Source organism: Callithrix jacchus, chromosome 5, assembly GCF_049354715.1.
Source record: "Callithrix jacchus isolate 240 chromosome 5, calJac240_pri, whole genome shotgun sequence".
NCBI lineage: Eukaryota > Metazoa > Chordata > Mammalia > Primates > Cebidae > Callithrix > Callithrix jacchus.
In genome coordinates, this window is record NC_133506.1 from 66,957,262 (window position 1) to 66,966,783 (window position 9,522).

At 41.6% G+C, this 9,522-nt stretch overlaps 1 long non-coding RNA gene and 1 pseudogene across 1 annotated transcript; one reads left to right on the forward strand and one right to left on the reverse strand.

Annotated features, from left to right (window-relative positions):
* Nucleotides 1–286: 286 nt before the first annotated feature.
* LOC108591983 (uncharacterized) lies at nucleotides 287–3,827 on the reverse strand. Its single transcript, XR_013535440.1, has 2 exons — nucleotides 3,717–3,827; nucleotides 287–430 (listed from the first exon to the last, which is right to left on the reverse strand). It is a non-coding gene; the product is annotated as an uncharacterized LOC108591983 (long non-coding RNA).
* A 621-nt stretch (nucleotides 3,828–4,448) lies between these two features.
* Nucleotides 4,449–6,099, forward strand: LOC144582539 (ankyrin repeat domain-containing protein 13D pseudogene; annotated as a pseudogene).
* Nucleotides 6,100–9,522: the final 3,423 nt, after the last annotated feature.

Sequence of the window (9,522 nt, forward strand, 5' to 3'; positions counted from 1 at the left end):
CTACTCGGGAGGCTGAGGCAGGAGAATCGCTTCAGCCCAGTAGGCAGAGGTTGCAGTGAGCCGAGATCGTGCCACTGCCCTCCAGCCTGGGTGACAAGGGCAAAACTCCATCTCAAAAAAAAAAAACCAAAAAACCAAAAACAAAAAAACCCAAAGCATTGGATACTGTGAAATACATGGTGCATATAAATCAATTTACAGATTGGGAAATTAAACATAGTCCTTAAACTCTCAATTTGTGATTACCTTGAAAGAGTTACAGACAGACTCGTTTGTGAGACATTAATCGTTGAAGATTTTGTTTTATTTTTTTCCACTGTTCCTTCCTCCCTGTTCAGGTAGGTAGTCAGCTCCATGTTCATTGCCATAAGATAAAGATGTAAAAAAAGTCCACACGTTCTCCCGGCTTTTATTTCCAAAAGGCTGAGCCCTAGAGGGAAGACAGAATTTGATGGTATAGATAAATAATATCTTGGCCAGAATTGGGAGGTGAAGTGAAGTTTCTTTATAGCAAATGCGAAAGAGATTTTCTTGACCTAGGCAGGAAGAGGGAGGATGAAGAATGGTCAATGGGTCCCAAGAACAGGAAAGACCCGTCAATGCCACTAGGAAGGCATGAAGACAAGATACAACCATTGACTCAGAGGAGAGTAAAACTTCCTTAAAACACTGCCAATAAATCTGATGACTTTAATGAAATGATTTATTTTCATAGAGATAAAAATAACATAAATTACCTATATTTACTCAAGAAACCAAAGAGATGATCAATGCTGGGCTTCTCCCAGTGGTCTGGCATTCACTTTTTCTCTAGCCAGGAAATTACAGCCCCAGTCTTCTAAATGAGCAATTTGTGAGCTCAAATCTCACTGGGCTGCTTAACATAAGGCAGCCTCTAGAGAGGAACCTTCATGAGGGCAAGGACCATGTCTATCTCCCTCACCTTGAGAGTCGCTTGTCTGCACGTCATTTGGTCTTCACTTAATGATATCATCATCCTTCTTTATTCCACATAACATATGATGGATAATAAAGTACCACAACTTCTTATAAGGTTACAGCCCAAAAATAGAAATTGTAAAGACCACATTACCTGAACATAATGCTGTGAAATTATATTAAGACTCTCCTAAACAGCCTTTGTGTCCAAGAAGCAATCAATAAAGTAACAATGCTCCATTAAGAAATTTAAAAAGGGCCGGGCGCGGTGGCTTACGCCTGTAATCCCAGCACTTTGGGAGGCCGAAGCGGGTGGATCACGAGGTCAAGAGATCGAGACTATCTTGGTCAACATGGTGAAACCCCGTCTCTACTAAAAATACAAAAAATTAGCTGGGCACGGTGGTGCGTGCCTGTAATCCCAGCTACTCAGGAGGCTGAGGCAGGAGAATTGCCTGAACCCAGGAGGCGGAGGTTGCGGTGAGCCGAGATCGCGCCATTGCACTCCAGCCTGGGTAACAAGAGAGAAACTCCATCTCAAAAAAAAAAAAAAAAAGAAAAGAAATTAAAAAAAAAAACTACAAATACTACATATAGTATTCATCACAGAAGAAAAATTAATGCTTGACTTACTTAAAAACTAAACAGGAAAATAAATCAATAAAGTATAAGCTGAAAAGGAGAGAAAAAGAGTGGCGAAAACTCAAATAAATAGGATTAAGTGATTAACAAAACATATATTAACAAAATGGAACCAGAAAAACAGTAAAGTTAATAAAATAATTTGAAAGTTTTTTCTCCAAAGATCAGCAAAATAGACAAAATTGGGAAACCCAATTTTTTAAAAAATCGAGGCAAAGATACAACATTCAGAATTGTTTTAAAAAAAGAATATAATCAACAAAAGAAGGTATTTTTAATCTTTCTAAAACTCAAGTAAATTTAAAAATCAAAATAAGACTTTTCTAAGCAAAGACAAACAGCAAAAGCTGGCTCAATAATATATACAATGTCTGAATAGACCATTAAAATAAGTATTTAAGAAGGGAAAATAAAGAGCAATATAAAATAAACTGAAAAAAAATCATCTCTAATGAAAGTCTTGAAGCTGACCATAAGCATATGAAAACATGCTCAACATTATTATTCATCAGGAAAATACAAATTAAAATCATAATAAGGTACTACTACATACCCACCAGATGGCTAGAAATCAAAGATTGATAATATCAGATGTTAGTCAGGATGTGGAGCAATTAACACCCTCATATATTGCTAGTAAGAATGTAAAAGAATAAAACTGGCTGGACACGGCTGTCATCCCAGCAATTTGGGAGGCCAAGGCAGGTGGATCACCTGAGATCAGGAGTCTGAGACCACCCTGGCTAACATGGTGAAACCCTGTCTCTACTAAAAACACAAAAATTAGCTGGGCATGGTGGCAGGTGCCTGTAATTCCAGCTACTCAGGAGGCTGAGGCAGGAGAGTTGCTTGAACCCAGGAGGTAGAGGTTCAGTGAGCCAAGATTGCACCATTGCACCCTGCCAAGATTGCAGTATGGCATTCCAGCATAGGCAACGAGAGTGAAACTTTGTCTCAAAAAAAAAAAAAAAAGAATAAAACTGCTTTGTGAACTGTTTGTGGTTCCCAACGTTTTAATATTTGCCCAATCTACAGTCCAGAAATTTTGCTCCTGAGGTATCCAAAATAAATGAAAACAAGTGTCCAGCAGAAGGTGTGCATTAGAATTTTCACAGAAGCTTTAGTCATAGCAGCTAAAACTGAGAAATCCAAATGTTCATCAGCAGAAGGAATAAATAAAGCATGGCATAATCATTTCAATGGTATACTATGTAGCAGTGAAAAAGACTGAACTCTGCCGATTCACACAACATAGATAAATCTTTAAAACATTATGTTGAGCAAAAGAATCCAGACTCAAAAAAATGTTGTATGATTCCATCTATTTAAAGTTCATGAGCTGGCAAATCTCATCTCTGGTAATAGAAACCAGAGTAGTTGCTACCTCTGGATGTGGATAGGGACTGACAAGGAGGGGGCACAAGGAAGATTTCTGAAGTGACATAAATCCTCTATACCTTAATCCGAATTTGACAGGTGTCAAATTCAGCAAGCTGTATGCTTAAGGATTTGTGCACTATATTACAATTTTAGAAGTCCTTGGGTGGGGAAGCTTATTCCCTTTTTGAACTTTCAAGGAATAATCCCCAGGCTCTATACAGTATTCCAGAACCTAAAATTAAGTCAAATTAAAATAGCTACCTGATTTACTGAAGAATAAAAACGAAAGACATGAATAAAATTATAGACCCATTCTATCTGTGAAAACAGATATCAAAATGTTGTCTAAAACACCAATAAACCATCTTTTCATATTTAAATTCATGCTAATATGTTCGATTTAAAAATTTAGGATTACCTCATCAGAGGCAAAAGACATCTTTAAAAATCAAATTCCTGATCAAAGTTCAGAATAAAATAAAAGGCTACTTCCTTAACATAATGTGTTAGACTCAGCCAAGGTTGTACCTTATCCTCTCGCTGGATGAAAGCATTCTTTAATTCTCTATATTGCAATAAAATGGAAATTATAGGACCCCCCTAGACAATCCTATTAAAAGATTTTGCTCTCCCTTCATTCTTTATCAACAATAATATCAGGTATAATGTACACCGCTTCCAGCCAAGATTCTTCACCTCTTCAAACAGCTTCAGTGCCTCTGAACTCAGCAGTGGGTTGCTTGCCCTGGACTTACCGTCTAAGTCTCTGCTAGCAGCACTGGATGACTGCTGCAATGGAACAGGTTGTTTTGTTTTGTTTTGTGAGATCTTGCTCCGGCAACCAGACTGGAGTGCAATGAAGCAATCTCAGCTCACCGCAACCTCCGCCGCTCAGGTTCGAGCGATAAGAATGTCGGCCTCGCGAGCCGCTGGAATTACAGGCATGTGCCAACACATCTGGCTAATTTTTATATTTTTAGTAGAAACAGGAGTTTCACCATGTTGGCCAGGCTGGTCTCGAACTCCTGGCCTCAGGTGATCCACCCTCCTCGGCCTCCCAAAGTGCTGAGATTACAGGCGTGAGCCACTGCACCTGGCCTGTTCTATTTTTAACAGCTTCGCTCGGGACAGGTCATAGGAACATCTGAACAGCTTTTCCTTTTATCTTGATTAGGACACTGATACGACAAATCACAAGCAAGCATTATTTCTAAACCTAAGGGACTTTGAACAGGGATTTGCAATTACTTCACAGTCTCCTACCTCATAAATATGAAGCCTATTTCTTGGAAGAGGTTTAGAGACACTGGGGTCCTTTCTGTTGTTTACCAGTTTACTCATTTGCTATTTAAAATTCTTTTTTTTTTTTTTTTTTTTTTAAGACGGAGTTTTGCTGTTGTTACCCAGGCTGGAGTGCAATGGCGCGATCTCGGCTCACCGCAACCTCCGCCTTCTAGGTTCAGGCAATTCTCCTGCCTCAGCCTCCCGAGTAGCTGGGATTACAGGCCCCGCCGCCCGCGCCGCCGCTGCTGCCGCCGCCGCCTCCACCGCCGCCACTGCTGCGGGGGCCGCGGGGGTCGCAGCTGGGGCGCGGCCCCTAGGGGAGGCGAGGGAGTCGCCCCAGGCCCGAAGCCGAGGCGGGGCCGGGATGAGGCGCTGAAGCCCAGCATGGCCGGCCCGGGCCCCACCTTCCCGCTGCACCCGCTCGTCTGGGCGAACCGGCACCGCGAACTAAGGCCGCAGTGCACAGCCGCCAGCACGACATTGAACAGGAAGATCCCCGCGGGCGGGCCCCCTTGGAGCTGGCCGTGTCTCTGGGAAACCTGGAGTCCGTGCGAGTGCTCCTTCGGCACAATGCTAACGTGGGCAAAGAGAACCGCAAGGGCTGGGCAGTCCTGCAGGAGGCAGTCAGCACTGGAGACCCCGAGATGGTGCAGCCGGTGCTCCAGTATCGGGACTACTAGAGTGCCACGCAGAGGCTGGCGGGCATTCCAGAACTGCTCAGCAAACTTCGCCAGGCCCCTGATTTCTATGTGGAGATGAAGTGGAAGTTCACCAGCTGGGTGCCCCTTGTGTCCAAGAGGTGCCTGAGCGATGTGTACCGCGTGTGGAAGCGGGGTGAGAGCCTGCGAGTGGACACCAGTCTCCTGGGCTTTGAGCACATGACCTGGCAGCGGGGCCGGAGGAGCTTCATCTTCAAGGGCCAGGAAGGAGGCAGGAGCCGTGGTGATGGAAGTGGACCATGACCAGCAGGTGGTGCACGCAGAGACGCTGGGGCTCACTTTGCAGGAGCCTGAAGCACTGCTGGCGGCCATGCGGCCGAGCGAGGAGGACGTGGCCAGTTGCCTCACTTCTATCGTCTCCACCCACCTGGACACTCGGAATGTGGCCTTCCAGAGGAATAAATGTGGTATCTGGGGCTGGCGATCTGAGAAGATGGAAACTGTTAGCAGCTACGAGGCCAAGGTATACAGTGCCACCAACGTGGAGCTGGTGACACGCACATACATGGAGCACCTCTCTGACCAGGACAAGTCGAGGAGCAAAGGGGGGAAGACTCCGTTGCAGTCCTTCCTGGGGATGGCCCAGCAGCACTCCTCCCACACTGGGGCCCCCATGCAGAAGGCAGCCAGCCCCACCAACCCCACAGCAATCTCCTCTGAGGAGTACTTCGACCCCAGCTTCATCCTGGAGTCACGGAACATTGGCCTCCCCCTCGAGATGTCCAACAAAGTCCAGAGGTTCAAGGCAACACTCTGACTGAGTGAGGAGCACCCGCTCTCCCCGGGTGACCAGGTGACACCCATCATCAACCTAATGGCCATCAGCAAAGCTCACTTTGCCAAGCTGCATGACTTTCATCACCCTGCGCCTCCCACCTGGCTTCCCCGTCAAGATTGAGATTCCCCTTTTCCACGTGCTTTATATTTTAATAACAAAGTTGAATTTAAGGCAAACAGCATTGCAGAGACCAAAGTTCACTGCTATAATAAAGTAGATAAAAAGATTGCTTTCAGGTATGGACGGGTTGGAAAAGACAATACAGCTATAAAAATATATCAGGAAAAAATGATGTGACCGAAATAGAATGATTCTAACATTTTAGGAAGAGTAGGTTAAGTAGGAGACATATAGATCAATAGAACAGAATAGAGTCCAGAAACAGACCCAACCATCTTGAGTTAATTTTTGTCTATGGCATAAGGAAGGTGTCCAGTCTTGATCTTCAGCATTTAGCTAACCAGTTATCCCAGCACCATTGCTTGAATAGGGAATCCTTTCCCCATTGCTTGTTTTTGTCAGTTTTGTTGAAGATTAGATAGTTGTACATATGCAATCTTATTTCTGGGCTCTTCTTTCTCTTCCATTGGTCCATGTGTCTGTTTTTGTACCATGCTGTTTTGGTTACTGTATCCCTGTTGTATGGTTTGAAGTGATGCCTCCAGCTTTGCTCTTTTTGCTTAGGATTGCCTTGACTATTAGGGCTCTTTTCTGGCTCCATATGAATTTTAAAATCATTTTCTCTAGTTCTGTGAAGAATGTCAATGTTTAGTTTCGTTTAGTTCAATAGGAATAGCACTGAATCTATAAATTGCTTTGGGCAATATGGCCATTTTAATAATATTGATTCTTCCCATCCATAAACATGGAATGTTTTTCCATTTACTTGTGTAATCTGATTTCTCTGAGCAGTGGTTTGTAGTTCTCCTTGCAGAGACCATTCACCTCCCTAGTAAGCTGTATTCATAGGTATTTTATTCTTTTTGTGGCAATTGTGAATTCCTGATTTGGAAGTACACTCCTGATTTGGCTCTCTGCTTGACCATTGTTGGTGTACAGGAGAACGCCTGTACACATAGAGGGGAACAACATACACTGGGGCCTATCAGAAGGTAGAGGATGGGAGAAGGGGGAGGATCAGGAAAAATAACTAATGGTACCAGGATTAACATCTGGGTGATGAAACAATCTGTAAAACAGACTCCTGTGATGCAAGTTTGGCTGTATAACAAACCTGCACATGTACCCCTGAACTTAAAAGTTAAAAAAAAATAGATCCAACTATATGGGGTCAATTGACTTTCTACAAGTTACCCAGATAATTCAATGGGGAAAAGGATAGCATTTTTCAACAATTCATAATCTAAAACTGAACATACCCCAAAACTATGAAAAAGTAAAAGAATGAACAAATCGTGGTATATTTATACAATGAGATACTACTCAGTAATTTAAAAACCCTGCTGATCTACGCAATTACATAATGAAATCTATAAAACATTATGTGGAGCTGAAGTAGCCAGATACAAGAGCACATACTAAATGATTCCACTTATGTGAAGTTCAAAAGCGGGCAAATCTCATTTGTAGTAATAGAAATCAGATAGATAACAATCAGATTAGTGGTAGGAAGGGCTTGATTGCAAGGGTTCACATTGAATTATTAAGTGATGGAATTATTCTAGATTTGGATTGGGGTAGGGGTTACATGATATAAAAGTCCCCTATTCCCTCATCCTTGCCATTACCATAGAAGGTCAATCATTTCTAAATTTTCCAAGTATGTGGTCATTCAATAATCTCTTAGAGTTTTTCAACATTTTTTTTTTATTTTTTGAGATAAAGTCTCTCCGTGACGCCCAGGCTGGAGTGCAGTGGCTCAATCTCTGCTCACTGCAATCTCTGTGGCCTGGGTTCAAGTGATTCTCCTGCCTCAGCCTTCTGAGCAGCTAGAACTACAGGCACCCACCACCACACCTGGCTAATTTTTGTACTTTTAATAGAGAAGGGGTTTCACCATACTGGTGGGGCTGGTCTTGAACTCCTGACCACAAGTGACCCACCCATCTCAGCCTCCCAAAGTGCTGGGATTACAGGTGTGAGTCACCATGCCCAGCCTTTTTAAAGTTTTTTCCCGGTTAACATCTTCTCATATTGTTTATTCTTTATGAATTTTCTGTTAATACTCTTTGTACATTTTTATTATGTTTTATTTTGATCCGATTATAGGAGCTCTTTGTCAGTTTTAAATTTTCAATTTTAATATCGTGTTTATTAGACGTGTTATAGCCTGTCACTTCTTTTTCAAGTTTCTGTTACCTTTTGTGCCAGAAAACTTTCCTATTTCTAGCTGGTCAAAATTGTCAACATTTTTATAGCGTTTCTGAGTTTTGCATAAATTACAAATATTATTTTATGTTAGAGTATTTTTATAGGTTGTAATTTGTTTAGGTTTTTAAGCCATTTAAAATATAATTTTACTCGTACTGTAAAAATTTCATTTAATATTTTTCCATGTCAATTTTCCTGGTAGTATGCCCTTTCTCCCATTGATTTTCTTGATCACAGAATAAATCTTCATGTACACAGGACTATCTTAAAGTTGTTTTCACTCAATTGATCTTTTTTGTCGATTCCTGCATAAATGCATACTATTTTAATTATTGTGTTTTTCAAGTATGTATTGATACGTGGTAGACAAAGGACCAATTTATGGTTTCTATTTTTCAAATACTTCTTACACATTTTACCTATTTTGTCTTTCAAGAGAAATTGAGGACAAACTCGTCCATCTCCACAAAAAGAATTCTACTGGGAATTTTATTTGGATTACATTGAATGTATTTGAGTAGAGTTCCTTTTGTAAAAGTATTGAGGTTTCAAAACATATTAAATGGTACAGTTTCAATTAGACTGATTTTATTGCATAAAATTAATCTTCAAAAGACTGTTAAAACTGAGGTATCCTTTCCAGAGTCATTATATATGTTCATTTCTGTAGTATTTTTTATATCTTTTATTAAACTTGTAAAGGTTTCTTCCTTAGTTTTTTTATCTGCTTTTAATTGCTATTAAGAATTAAATCCATTTTTATTGGTTTTTATTTATTTATTTTTAACAATATACATTTAATTAAAGGATGTGGAGTAAGTCATACAGGCACACTAAAAATGAATTGGAATCCAGCATCTGACACTGATTAACACATTTAGCAGATTAGGCGAGACCTAAATTTCTGTAAACAACATTGAAAAACAAAAATTTTGTAAAAATTTTTTTTTCGTAAAGACGGGGTTTCACCATGTTGGTCAGGCTGGTCTCGAACTCCTGACCTCAGGTGATCTGCCCGCCTTGGCCTCCAAAGTGCTTGGATTACAGGCGTGAGCCACCACGCCTGGCCGAAAAACAGAATTTTTAAATTAAAAACATCTTCAACAATTTAATAGGTCTATAACATTTTCAAAAAATTTGTTTACCTGTCATTAATAAATATTAGGTTAAACTAAAACTTTTTTTTTTTTCCAAGATGGAGTCTCTCTGTCGCCCAGGCTGCAGTGGCGCAATCCCGGCTCACCACAACCTCTGCCTCTCAGGCCCTAGCAACTCTCCTGCCTCAGCCTCCCAAGCAGCCGGGACCACAGGCGCACACCATCACGCCCAGCCAATCCTTGGTACTTTTAGTAGAAACAGGGTTTCACCATGCCAGCCAGGCTGGTCTCAAACTCCTGACCTCTAGTGATCCACCCGCCTCGGCCTCCCGAAGTGCCGGGGCCACAGGCC